The 15,098-nt window shown below is 34.6% G+C and overlaps 1 pseudogene; it reads right to left on the minus strand.

Annotated features, from left to right (window-relative positions):
• Window positions 1-221: 221 nt before the first annotated feature.
• LOC137758796 (FXYD domain-containing ion transport regulator 4 pseudogene) lies at window positions 222-3,068 on the minus strand (annotated as a pseudogene).
• Between the last annotated feature and the right edge of the window lie 12,030 nt (window positions 3,069-15,098).

The following is a 15,098-nucleotide window of genomic DNA, read 5'->3' on the forward strand; positions in this document are numbered from 1 at the left end:
ATTTTAACCAGATTTAAATATTAATGGATTTTATTAGGTTAGGGGGAGAGAAGTTTAATTTAGAAATAAGCTTCGGAAAGCCTCCTGATCAGAAGGGAGCCTAAGGGCCTACCCACCCCACCCACCCTTGGAGAGAAAGGCCATTATGACGGGTAAGGCCCCCGAAGGGGAGGGGACTGCATGGGACCTGGTGCAGGAGCTCCACGAAGCTGGTCCTGGGCTCAGCAGGTACTGGCAGAGCCTAGAGTGAGGAGTGAACCGGCTTTCTCAGGTAAGGGGCCCTGCTTCTGACTGCGTTTGCATTTGCATTTGCCGCTCAGGACGAACAAGATTTCAGGGATACACAGGAGCACTGCACAGATCATCCCGCCCAGCTGCAGGCCTTCCCAGTCTTCGTAGAAGGGACTGTCTTTATCAACCAGGTCACTGGCTTCCAAGACAGGCAAGCCTGCGGCAGGAGGAGGACAGCCCAGGTCACTCCCTCTACGACACAGCTGCAGGACAGGGCTGAGAGCCTTCTCCTAAGCTCACCTGAGAGCCCAGTGCAGAGAGCAGGTCTGAGGAGGCAGCTGGTGCTGCCCAATCAAACGTCTTGCATAAAGACAAGTCCAAGCTGTTCAGAGAAACCCAAACTCTTATTCTCAATGCAAACAGAACCACTTAGACTCACCATGCAATGGCTTTAGATAATAGCTTATGTTTTGCAATACAAAATCTAAAAAACAAATATTCCCATTTGATAGCACTATGGAGACCTGAAACCACCTTCAGTCACAGTGTTTCATATCTGCATTAGCAAGACTTTACCATTCAACATGACCTTACTCTGCCTGATGATTATTCTCCAGGATGAGGAAGAAAAGACATTTTAAAACCAGATGCTTCTCAAATAATGCTGCTTTCTAAGAAGAAATCTTTTAAAATGTATTTAGTTTTCTTTTTATGGACATAATAGACATTTGTTGTAAGGCATCTGAAGAACACACAATAACTTTAAGAAAAGCGTAAAAACCACCTAGTAAGTCACATGTACTTGCCAATAACATTTTGCTTAACATTCTACATTATATGCATAAAAATATTTGCTAAGAGGGAATTTCTGATTTTTCTGCCCAGAACTCCTAGAATAAACTTAATCCTATTTTCCCCTGAGATATACGCCCACTCATCACAAAAAGGAAAAGAAAAAGAGATGCACATCATATACACATACTATGTGTGTACAAAGTACAGTCACATAGTACAAAATCCAAAACATTTCTACTGAGCGGGGGTGGGGATAGTGGGTAGCAGCTCCTTGAAAGCATTGTTAGGAATCCCTGTTCTTCCAAGGAGAATCGGTGCATACAAAAACAAATACCTATATCTATCTCAATGATTCTCAAACTTGGCTGTATGTTACAATCATTAGAGTAGATTTTAAAATATATATATCGACGCCTGGGCCCCATCCTCAAAGATTCCAACTTAATTAATCTTGGATGTAACTGGGATATTGTAATTTAAAAGCTCTCTAGGTAATGCTTTTGTGTAAAGTTGAGAAACCCCGTCTATGCTATAACATAATTTGCCACTTTTTATTTAAAAAAGGACATTTGAGATCTTTCCAAATTTCCATTTTTTAAGACCATATATTGAGGTATGGGTGACATACAAAAAGCTGTATATATTTAACATGCAACAATTTAATGAGTTTAGAGATAATCATACACCCCAAAACCATCACCAAAATCAATGCCATAAACATATCTATCACCTTGAAAAGTTTCTTCTCACCTTTCTTTCTTTCTTCCTTCCTTCCTTTCTTTCTTTCTTTCTTTTTCTCTTATTTCAAATAAGAACATTTAACATAAGATCTACCCTCTTAGCAAAATTTTAAGTATACATTATTGTTAACTATATAGGCACTATATAGCACATCTCTAGGAATTACTCTTTATAACTGAAACTTTGTAACCTTTGACCACTGGTAACCACCATTCTACTCTCTGTTTCTGTAAGTTTGACTATTTTAGAGTCTTCATATAAGTGGGATCATATAGTATTTGTTCTTCCCTGTGTTAGTAATGTCTTCCAGGTTCACCTATGCTGTCACAAATGGCAGAATTTTCTTCTTTTTAAAGGTTGACTAATATTTCACTGCATATTAATACCTCATTTTCTTTATCCACTCGTCCTCCGATGGAGATTTAGGTTGCTTTTATGTCTTGAGTATGTGGTAATGCTACTATGAACATGGGAATGCAGATATCTCATCAAGATCCTGATTTTAATTCTTTGGATATATACTCAGAAGTTAGATTGCTGGATTGCATGATTTGATCATATGATTCTATTTTTAATATTTTAGAAATCTCCATACCATTTTCCATAGTGGCTGGCACCAATCTGTATTACCACCAACAGTGTACAAGGGCTCCCTTTTCTCCCTTGCTGATACTTTTTATCTTTTGTTTTTTACTTTATAATAGCCATCCATTTTTCCAGAAATAATACATAATTCTCCATTGTTTGGATGTACCATAATTTGTTCAACCAGTGTCCTAGATTAGGGCACTTTATTTTATTTAATATTTTTTTAAAATTTCATAGTGTTGTTTTGGAACATATTGTTTGATATATGGATAATATTACTAGAAGATATATTCTTAGAACCATAATATCTGCATCAAATTGCATGAGAATTAGATAATTCTGTGAATATTCTGAAATTGCCTTTTAAAATTTGCCCTACTACTTGCATTATAGAATAATACCTGTTTTCCCACAATCTACTAAGGTTCCTCAGGCTCTAATTTGCACATGAATCACCTGGGGATTTTGTTCAAATGCAGATTATGTAAATCCAGAATGGGCCCTGAGATTCTGCATTTTGAACATTTCTTCATTTTATAGTTACTTAAGGTGGCATATTGGGATGTTTACTTGAGATTTTTCTTCTTCTTCCTACAGGTATTAATATCTGTAAATTTCTCTCTAAAAACCTTTCTAACTGTATCTCATAAATTGTGTTTCTTCTTTATTCATCTTGATGTATTTCATTACCTTGTGATTTCTTCTTTGGTCATTGGTTATTGAAGGGTAGCTAATTTGTGAATTTCCCAGTAACTGATTTCTTACTTAGCTCCATTTTTGTTAGAGAACATACTTTGCTGATGTATGATTTCATTTTTTTTTAATTTATTGCTTATTTTATGTTCTAACATATGGTCTTTCCTGGACAATGTTCCATGTATGCTTGAGAAGAACATGCATTCTACAGGTGTCATTCTACTTGGTTTAGTAAGTATATAGCATTGTTCAAGTCTATTTTCTTTTTGATCCTCTCCCTAGGTGTTCCATCAATTACTGGCAGAGGAATCCTAACTATTATAATCGAATCGTCCATTTCCACTTCAATTATTTTCATTTTTGCTTTATGTATTTTGAGGCTTTGTTGTTAGATGAACAATTGCTATGTCTTCCTTTCAGATTTATCATTTTATCATTGTAAAATGCCCCTTTGTTTCTAGTAACAACCTTGGTCTTAAGTACTATTTTGTCTAATATTAATCTATTTGCCTAATATTGTCTATTTTATCTAATATTAGTATAGCCACTCCAACTCTCTTTTGGTTCCTGCTTGTATAGCATTTTCCATCTTTTAACTTTCAAACTATTTGTGTCTTTGAATCTAAAGTGTAAGTCTTGTAGACATCTTAAATTAAAACAACAAAATTTGGATTGAAATTAATACCAACTTAATTTCAATAGTAGATAAAACTACTCTGATATAACTCTCTTCTCTGTCTCCTCCTCTGTGCTATTATTGTCGTATAAATGGCATCTCTGTAAATCGAAAGCCCATCATCATAGTTTTATATTTATTATGCAGTTGTTTAAGTTACTCAGGTTAAGAATAGTCAGAAATAAAAATACATTTATATTATACTTCATTTTATATTTACATATAGTTGGTTTTGCTGGTGCTCTGCATTTCTTCATTTGGATTTGAACCACTGTCTAGGGTACTTTGATTTCAGCCTGAAATAACCTCCTTTAGGTTTTTGTTTGCTTGTTTTTGGTTTTGGTTTTGTTGTTGCTGTTGCTGTTGTCGTTTTAATAAGGAAGGATTGCCATCCTAGAAATGATTTTCCTCATCAGCTTTATAATGAGAGTTGCGGATATTTATATTTGTCCATTATATTTTTTTTTAACATTTTGATATTTTGGTACTCAAATTAATTATTCTTTCTTTTTATTGTCACATTCCTAAAAGCTGGAGGGGAAATTTAGAGAATCTTTCTCTCTCCAGCCTCATCACTTTCTTTCTCTTAAATTTTACCCTTTACCTTACTTCTATGTCATTGAATAGTCATGTCCTCTTTTGCCTCCTGGTCATTTTAATACTGTATCTTCTCACTGGAGTCCTTTTCCTACCACATCCTACCCTTGGTAAACTTCTCTCCATGTTTCAGACTTTAGGTTAGTTACATGATCCAGAAAGCTTTACCTAGGCCTTCCAAGTATGAACTACCTGCTTCTCCTATATATTCCCTACACATCACACCTGTTTACTTCTTGGTGACCCACAAGAATAATTAAGAATGAGGAGGATCATGCCTGTTCGGATCACTATTAGCTTCAATATGTGGCACACAATAGGTAGTAACAAACATATAGATTTCTGCAATTGAAATAAGTTTGATTTATGTATTTAGCTATGTTCACACATGAAAAAAAGTTGTAAGCCATATTTATTGCAGGTAACTAGATTAAATCAGCTTACCTGTTGCTAGTACAAATTATATTATAATGCAAAGGTGGATTTACTGAAAACCTAATAAAACTTAAGCTTCAGGTTCCCTTTGTTGTCTTAATTTATTACAAGGTCATGCTTTTAAATTTTACATTCTTTTTATTTAATATGCAGCTAGGGTTGCCAGATTTAACAAAGGAAAATACAAGATACTCAGTTGCATTTGAATTTCACGTAAATAGCAGATAAATTTTGAGTGTAAGTGTAATCTACACAATATTGGGACATACTTATGATGAAAAAAGTTGTTATCTGAAATTCAAATGTAACTAGGCTTCTGATTTTTTTTACTGGCAGCCTACAATAAAACCACACCCCAACACCACCACCAAACTATACAAGCTGCAGCCCATACAAACCCTGAGTCTGCCTCTCTTCTATCGCTGTGATAGAAATTTGAGTTATCAAATGGCCAACTTTGGAGTTGAGCTTTAATATTTCCATTGCACTTTAACCAACAAATGTATATCTTTTGAAAACTTAAATGGATACTTGTCCCTAATGCATTTTTCATATTATATATCTTATATAATTAAATACATTATATTGGTTAAACTTGGATAAAAAGACATACCATCATCAAAATTGCCAGACTCTCCGTGAGCATCATGTAGATGAGTATTTTCAGTTAGTTACTGCACATTGAACCCTACTGTGCTCCATGAACTGCCCAAGACTTTCAGATGCAAGATAAAGAAAACACAGTCCTGATCATTTTAAATATCTGGAAAGATTCTATAGTAACGTCACACCTTAGACACATCAATCTACAATTGTAATATAAAGTTACTCTCGTTAAATACCAGCAAAAGCCCATCAGGTTCCCATTCAATAGCCAAAGAAGTTTGATTGTTTTGGGAAGATATGGACATATAATTTTTGCCAAGCAATACATAAATATATGTATCATTCTGCTATATGTTTTCTTCAAATAAAGGTGACATAATTTTCTCCTATTTCCAGGCTTTTCTGCTTTCAAAAGTCCTCCTAAATGATAAGTTTCAGAGAGGTATGAGACTGCAATTTGATATACACATTGAAAAATATGGAAGGATTTTAGATTGTTTTAGATGTTTCAAGCAACCCAGTAGTATTGTGATATTTGCAAAAGAGCATCTCTATTATAGCTCAAAATGTCATGGAAAAGGATTCCAAACACCCAATATTCAGAATATTTGTCCAATAAGTAAAAAGCCTTAGCATTTATTAGGGCCTGACATATAACCTCAAAAATAAATAAATCTCCAAGTATGAAAATCTAATGATAGTCCCTATATATGGTTAATTAGTATAATAATAGTTCTACCAAACTATTGAATAAGTCTTGGCAATAGACTACGAAAAGTGACTTGTTCATTTATTACAGGCATGTTAGTAAGAGCCCCGACTTAGCAAAAATCAGATGGCACACTCAAATTAGGATAACTTGAGAAAAGTTTAATAAAAGGACTATTTACAAAAGCGTGGGAAGGGGTAGTGTAGTATCCTGCAACTAGCAATAAACAAGTTTTTACCATCTTAACTCCAAAGAACAAAGGGGAATAGTTACCAGAACCCAGAAAAGAGATTTGGATATAGAGATGGTTGCAGTAACATTTTGTCATGGGACACAGCTAGCCTGTGTTGACCTTAGTGGGAAAGAACCCAGGTAATAAATACATCAGTCTCATTCTGCTCCCTCCTTTTGACCTTTTGTAGCTCCCTTTTGGCCAAACCCAATCTGAAACAAATTCAAGCGTTCCTACTGATGTCATCAATATAGAACAGGCTCCAAGGGCAGAGAGGAGAGAGGTCGGGTAGAGAGCAGATCTGGAAGGACAAATGGAAAATATGCAAACTAGAAATCACCAAGGAAAAGCAACAATTCAGCTGCTATCATTTTGCTTTACTTACTACTTCATCCATGTAAATATGATTAGGTTTTCCTCTTTCTGATACCTGATTCTGATACTTGGACAAGTTTGGACTAATTTGTCCAAAGAATTTGGAGCAATATAAGAAATGGCCTGATGTAAAATACTGAATATAAGATACATAAAATTCATGTTGGGGTGACTGTAGACCATCTATAAATATAGTCACCCTCAGAGGAGCTGAATTTAAGGTATAATGCGGGCTTTGGGTGACTGCTGTTTAGGGCAGAAGTTCCAATCACATTAGGACATCATAGGCCAAAGAGCAAGCAAGCAACCAAGCAACAAAGATCATCTCAAATATAAGAACCAAATTAAAACTCACAAGAATAAATGCTCTTCATGGTCGATTGTGACAAACACTCTTCTACTAAAATGGGGTAGGCTCGTATAGCATGCTTGTGATCTTTTGTTATAGGTTATCACAGTTCATATTAGCACAAATGTAAAATCTCAGAGAAATAAAATTGGCAGAAAAATCTAAAATTCAATAAATCTCTCAAGAGGAAAAATGGTATATGTGGAGGTTTAATAATGAATTTTATATCTATCATTTCTTGAATTATTTAAGAGACTAGAAAGATATATATCAATATTTAAGGAAACACTTTCAACACATACAGAATGGCATAAATACCATATTATTTTACCATTATAATACATGTATTTGCAGATAATGCCTCTGCAATACCAAACTGAATGTCTAATGAAGAATGCAGCTGCTAAGATTTTCTCTAGTAGAGAAGGCAGTAAAGGGAACTGCTGTAGCTTTTATTATGAATTACAGGAGAATCCTTCATGAGACAACTTGAGTTTTCATGAATGCCAGGTTGACACTGGCAAAATTGATATGTCTTGACATTTAGATGAGTTCTACAGAATGATGTGTACATGTTCTGTCATTATGCACACAATACACTTGTAATGTTTAAAGCACTTAAAATAATATTACTGTTGTAAGAGAGTAAGAACAAGTCTACTTTTAAGTACAGGCAGATTTCAGACTTGAAAAATGAAACAATGACATCTGATTTAAGAGTTGGATCTCAAAGCAAAACAGATCAAAAAGTCAAGCTATTGGCATAGTGTTACATGTTCTTATTTTGTAAAAGAACACTTTAAAGTTTTGACTTTCAGGGTAGAAGAAAGGCAATGTGCCATGTTAAAAAGAGCATAGACAATTTTCATGTTGAGCCCTAAAAAACTGCTGATATCCAAACATTTTAACTTGCAAAGGAGACAAATTGCAAATGATATTCATTGAGTGCTTTCTATGTGCCAAGCACTGTTCTCAGACCTTCACATGTTTCCACTCATTCAGTGCTCCCCAAATCCCAAAAGGCTGCTACTGATAGTATTCCCATTTTAAAGATGAGAAAATGAACACAAAGAAATTAAATAACTCACCCAGTGCTGCACAGGTAGTTAATGACAAAGGTTATACCTGAAGCCAGCTTGTGTGGATACAGAGCTGTGCTTTTAACCACTATGTCATTCTGTTTCAAATGATGGAGTATGGGCTGGATGTGGACTCATTTAAACATCACTGGGTTTATGGTTTGTGATGCTCTGAAATGCTCTTCTTGCCCTTTTTTAAGAGTTTGAGGGGGTCTCCAAGTCTAAGAAATGTGACAGCAAGCCAGTAATTCATCAGTTTACTATAAGCAATGCCTTACGATGATTAATTCAGAGGCAGTGTGAATGCAAGACAACGGTGGACAAAAGACTGGAAACCAACAGGTTGGTTAACAATTTTTAGGAAATGTAGGCTTTGCCTAGCACAGTGACAATGGGAAATGGGAAGGGAGTTTACAGAGGAAACATTGCAAAAGGAACATACAGCCTCTGATTGGATATAATAGAGAAAGGAAGAAAGAAAGAAAAGAAATGCCCATCTTCCCATCCCAGTTAACTGAGAAAATTACCTTAAAATTGTTATGAATAGAAAATTTAAAAAGACATGTTGAAAAGTATCTTAAAATTGAAGTTACAAGGAAAAAGTTATGTGTTTTATATGCTAACATACCCTATAGTAGTTTTTAAGTTTTTTGTAAGAAATGAAATAATGTAAGTATATATTTAATAAGTGCTTAATAAATGGTGGCTTCTATTATTATTTTATGAATTTTATTATTTATTTACAAATTCATTTCAGAAGCTGAATGTGACTATTTGAACTCTGAATAAATGGTATGACTATTCTTCTACATTCACCTAAATTTCTATTTCAAAGAAAATATATTTTTGGAAATATTTAATTTTGATTTTTACAAGAAATTCCTCTGCAATATTTGGGAGAGGAAAAATGTAAATACTAATAGCTTGTTCTCAAAATTGTTAATTAATATTATAACACATTCCTCCCAAAAATATCAATATAAATATTGTTCTCAATTTTGCATAAGGTTTAAAAAGTGAAATGTGGTGATTTTACTTTCAAAATGATGTCTATATTCACATAAATATGTACGTGTGTGTGTGTGTGTGTGTGTGTATGTAAAACATCTGAGGGACTCTATATTGTTCCTACTGTTGATTTCAGAAAATTCAATTCACTAAAAGTAAGTTTATACATTTGAGCACATGCCTGCAATGATACTCAAACAAAACAAATAAACTAAACACATGATAACAGGGACCTTGTCACATTCATGTATATGTTTTCCAAGGCCAGGCAGAGTGTCTTGCACTTGAAGGTGATGGATAAATGCTTCTGGAAAAAAAGGGAATTCAGTTGATCCATGAGGTGGGTTTGCTCAAGATAGGCCTTTCACACTCACAGGAGAGTTTCCTGTACTAAAGGTTTTTAGCAGGTATACCTTTGTTTTCATTTTCATTGCTACCTTCCACAACAGGAAATATAGTTCCTTGAAAATAGTAAGTATCTGTAATATCATATGACACACAAGAATCTACATGTCTCCTCTCTTTTTCTCTAGAGGAGGGAGCACTCTCTGCTCTCCAGAAGAAGGAAGAGCAGCAAATCTGACAGGTGGGAGCCTGGAATTCACTGGGCTACACTGCACAAGTGGAGAGAGCTATCCATCCCTCCACCATGACATGGCCTCATCTTCTTTTCCTGTATTTCACATGGGGAACATCCTTGCCCTGTCCTAAGCTTCCTGACTTTAAGCACTGAGCATTCATGTACGGATAGGTTCTGGGCATGATTTCCATAGGCAGGAAACTGTTAGTGTGAACAGTTTGGTGACTGAGGAAGTTGACATGAGGGTTCTGAAATGGAGACCTGCTATATTCCATTTAGAGGTGACTGATGGGCAAAATACAAGAATAAGAGAGTTACTTTGGCACTAGTTCTAAGACGTTATTAAATTGAGCTTTAACTGAGAATTCTCATCATCAGGGTTTGGGGTCACCTTCTAGCAGTTAAATATTTTGAGACTTTAGTTAAATATCTTGCGGGTGTATTCTCTACTTCACTTGTGCCTCAGAAGGGAGAAGGAGACAACCTCAGTCTTCCCTCATCACCCAGGTCCCTGGTCCTTTAAAATGAACCAGCGTGTTATTCTCTAAAATATTAATCTTGAATACATTGACTACCATGTGGAATAAAACATAGTATGTGGAGAGATCAAGGCACCACGCGAACTTGGCACATGTGCATACTGACAGCCAACATTTTGGTTGCACATGACTTTGTAGGCAGATTATACTCTTTGATTATATGAAAAAGAATATATTTTGATTATAGTCAGGTTTCATTCTAAATAGGAAGACCTATATTTGATATTTTAGACATCCATGATTGAAAACTTCATTAGGTAGGGAAAAGAGAGATAGGATTGTGCTAGGCTATTAACCATAGTATGTATTATCTATTCTATGTATACCTCTATGCTCAGTCCTCTAAATTTTATTCTTGAGATCTGAATTCTGGTTTTTGTAATTCCAAGGAAAATCTTTTCTCTAGCAACAGAATTCAGCATTTGCAAATCAATTAACTCTGGCTTTTAGAGTATTTCCCAGGAGTGGATATAATAGTAACAATCAAGATAATGGTCATGGCTTTGTGAATGCTACCTGTCACTGTTCAAGGGTTTTGTTTGCATTAATCCATCATCATAATAATGCTCTGCAGTATACACTATTATAATCCTGTTGGTTTGCAACCTCGAGACTTTCCCAGGTGAAAACTGAAGCTAACCTCCATACACAGAAGGCAAGGAGAGACCTACGAAAGAGGCAGACCACTCCAGATTTGTACATGGCATGTTTACTAAGCAAGGGAACTGACATAAGAGGCTTGTCTTGAGCGGCTGCAAGACGAGTAGATCTCTGCCCCTGTCCACCAGAATCTTAAAGCCTTTATAGAGACCTCCCCTGGGCTCAGTCGCTATCAAGATGGTCTCAACAACACCTTACTCTCTCAAGGCTTTGTCCTTGGAACAGATCCTGTGGTAGGACCAGGGGGCAGAGCATACGATCCAAGGACAGGGGAATGGGTGAGTAGCTTGTGATTGCCGAGGTCCACCTCGCCAGTCAGCTGGTGGTCACATCCTCTCAACTACCTCCTCCAACAAATCCATGTTGCATTGATGAGGAAACTGAGACACAGGAGAGAAAGTGACTTGTACAAGTAAAAGGATGTAACCAAGATTTGAACTAAGTATTCTGGTTCCATGTAAATTGTTTTTAAGACTATGACTACATTGTTTCTGCCCAAAACTCTATTTGAAACTTAAGGATGGCCTCATTTTCATTTCCACAAGATCATCTTCCCATGCAGTCACATGCTTCAGAGCAAAACTACAAGGGTAGGTACAGTGTTTAAAACATAGCAGAGTTAACAACTCCTTGGTTTAACACGTCTAAGTATTTTCTGCAGTATTGGTTTTTGCCCCAAAAAACCTGTTCATGATCAGACTGCATCCTAATTTTGTCTCCTGCTTTTGTGAACACGATAGACAAAGCAATGGCTACTTTCCAGGTCATGAGATTAAACAGCAGAAAACATTGCACAGCAAAAAAACAAATAAGCAAACAAAAAACTCAAACAGTTTAATTTAATTACTATCTTTCACAGGAATTAGTTAAACCCAGTGGTGATGCTTATAGGTATAAAGGGAGGAATCAATCAAGGGAAGACTGAAGATAAAATGAAGAAGGGATGACCAGTACATTCTGGAGACTACAGAAGAATTCAGAAGGAAGCAATAACAGCTGTGGATCATAACAACTGCATAATCAACATCAAAAATGACATTTACAAACAACCAACTCCATCAACAACAAAAATTGCCTTATGTTCCCTTGTCTTTCTTTTACAGAAGACTGCAAATATGTGTAATAATGCAAAAATGTTGCATTCCAGAATGGTGTATAAGCATAGAACTCTGTTGTTAAAGAAAGAAATTGAATTGAAATTTTAAGAGTAAATGACATTTCAAGTTATATTATTAAAATTTTATATTAACACCTATATTAAATATAGAGAAATTTTTAAAAATCATAATACTGATTAGTGTGATTGATTAGTGTGAAATACTTTTATAGACTCTTATGACTAAATGAAATATTATAAGGGCTCTTTCAATAAATTTATTTCGATAAACATTTTAATACTGTTCTACTAACATACCAAATTATGGCTACTCTTATGTTTAAGCAATCTGAGTAAACATAATGTTGATATTCGGATCATAATTATTTTTCTCTGAGAAACTATTATACTGTATTAGGTTTTAATGTCTTGAATTATATTTTAGTTCCAATATTGCATTAACGTAAATTCAAATACAGTCTTTACAAGTCTCATATAATATAAAGTGCAGAATACAATGTACTTGAGGAATTAAAGCTTGAAGCAATAATTTAAAAAATCAATTGTTAATTAAGGTGGCAAACTGTGCAGACCAGGAGATTTACTATTTTATTATGCACTTTTAATTTTAAATCTGTAATTGTGTTTCCACACCTGCTAATAAAGATATAAGAAAGCAGTGGTTTCAATCACATTTGCAGGGATGTTAAATCACTGCCCTTGAGAAGTCTGATTTTCTGGTTTCTAATACATGTCTGGATTGATCATCCTGAAGGGAAGGCAGCTTTCCCATTTTCTAATCATGCTTAGAAATCTATAAACATTTTAAAAACTTCTAAATTAGACACTATTGGTTTCTCTGCCATTTTTATTTTCAGTGACTAATGAACGTCAAGAAGAGGGAGATCATTTCCAAGCAATTACTGAAAGTAAACTGATTTATTAGGCCATGACCTATAATACAGGAATACAAGGTACATTATATGATTTCTATTGTTATATGAAATTGGGAAGTTCTTTTCAGAAAATCAATAAAATTTTGCACACCTGCAGTGCTATTAGAATCTGAGTTCTCTGTTGCTATATAAATTATGTTTTAGATATCATAAAATTATTCCTCAGATAATGTTTATATCCAACAACTCTTTTACATACTTTTAAATAAACACATACAGGCTAAGGATTAGTAATTACATTTCAGAATTTCATTGTTCCTCCAATCACTAAAACTGTCTTTGTATTAAGCTCTTAGCAGAGATTATGAGTAACAGCCACATTTTACTATTTCTCTAGTCCTAGCTATGCACAGGCACTCTGATTGTTACAAGTTGTCCTTTCATTACAAGGAGCAATGCATCATCAGTGACTCTAAGCTTAATAGAATTCTTTTCCTTGATTACATCCCGTGTGAGGCATGGAGTTTGAGTTTTTTAGGAGAATGTGCATCTTTGTTCCGCTCTTTCATCCTGTTTGTCCTCATAGACAGATAATGAACCAGGCCTATTATTTTAGCAAACTTAAAATCTTAATGGTAACTTGAGAAAGAGGAATGTGTTCTACTTTGCTAACTCTCCTAAAATAATCCATAAATATCATAATAAATATTCTGAAATCATGGTTGGGGAATAAAGGTAATGTTGCCTTGCTGCAAGGAAAAGACAGGGATAATGTGAAATGGATAATGTCAAAATTACAGATAGCCTGGAAATGTTTTATGGATTCAAAAATATACAAAATTGAGTGTTGTTCATCAAAAATAATGGAAAATAGGATCAGTTTACCTAAAGATTATTTGAGTTAAGGATTATGTAAGTCAATCTGGCTACTGTGCATAAGGTAGCAGTGGTTACCAACATTTTCCATCTCCAATTCCAAGGCTCATCTTTTATTCAGCATACATGTTTTATACAACATCTATAATCTGCTATGATTCTTAAATGTCAGGAATGGCATAAATGGCTGCCTCTACTTAAAAAATATAACAGTAATTAAAAAAAAATCAAGTCATTTATATACACATTTACTATAATGTGTATGGAAACTGAGCACGTTACACTAAGAGAGGTAAGACAAAGGCAAGTACTGTATGATACCACTTATATGTGGAATCTAGCAAAGCCAAACTCATAAAAACAGAGAGTAAGATGGTGATCACCAGGGCATGGGGGTTGGGGGAATGGGATGGATATTTTTTGAGGACACAAATTTGCAGCAAGTAATAAATAAGCCCTCTCTAATGCACAGTACAGTGAACATAGACAACAATATTGTATTATAATCGCCAAACTTGCTAAGAAACTAAAATTTAATTATTCCAACCACTAAACAGAAAGGATAATTATGTAACATGATAGGGTGCTAAGTATTGCTATAATTATAATATATATTATAATTATATTATAATATATAAATGCATCAAAGTAACACGTTATAGACCTTAAATTTGTAAAATGTTATATGTCACAATTATTTCAATTAAAATATATAAATAAATAAAAACAAAGAAAGATGCTAATTATCTTGTATTTTTTGGTATCTCCATTTCATGTTTTGCTATTTCCCACTCTTTTAGATAATTTCCATTTGGCAAACATCTACATATTTTAAATGTCTCTACTTTCTCTAAAAAGCTTTTTCTCTATTACCCAGAAACGACTGGTCAAGTTTTCTCCCTTGTAAAGGATTTTCTCACAACCTTCATAAATGTAATTTAGAACCTCTGTCAAACCATGATTTTATAAGATAATGGTTCTTTAAACTTAGACTGATTACATATGTCAGAGGTGAATGAGTAACACAATACAGAGACTGTTGAACTTACTATGCCTTCATAGCAAAACTGTTGGTTAAATGGTTGTGATAAGTAGGGCCCATAGAAAAACTAACTAAAACTGGTAAACGATACAAGTCAGGATGATAAAATCAAAGGGGTAAATGTAAAATACATTATCAATATGCATGAAACTTGTATTGGAATGCTGGATAAAGAATTCACAACTGTTAGAAATTGGTCAACCTAAAGAAGACATTATTATTTTCAAAAGCTACCTATATTTTCCTTGGATAAAGGCAGATCAGCACTACCCTTTTCTATTCTCTTCACAAC

Source organism: Eschrichtius robustus, chromosome 2 (genome assembly GCF_028021215.1).
Source record: "Eschrichtius robustus isolate mEscRob2 chromosome 2, mEscRob2.pri, whole genome shotgun sequence".
NCBI lineage: Eukaryota > Metazoa > Chordata > Mammalia > Artiodactyla > Eschrichtiidae > Eschrichtius > Eschrichtius robustus.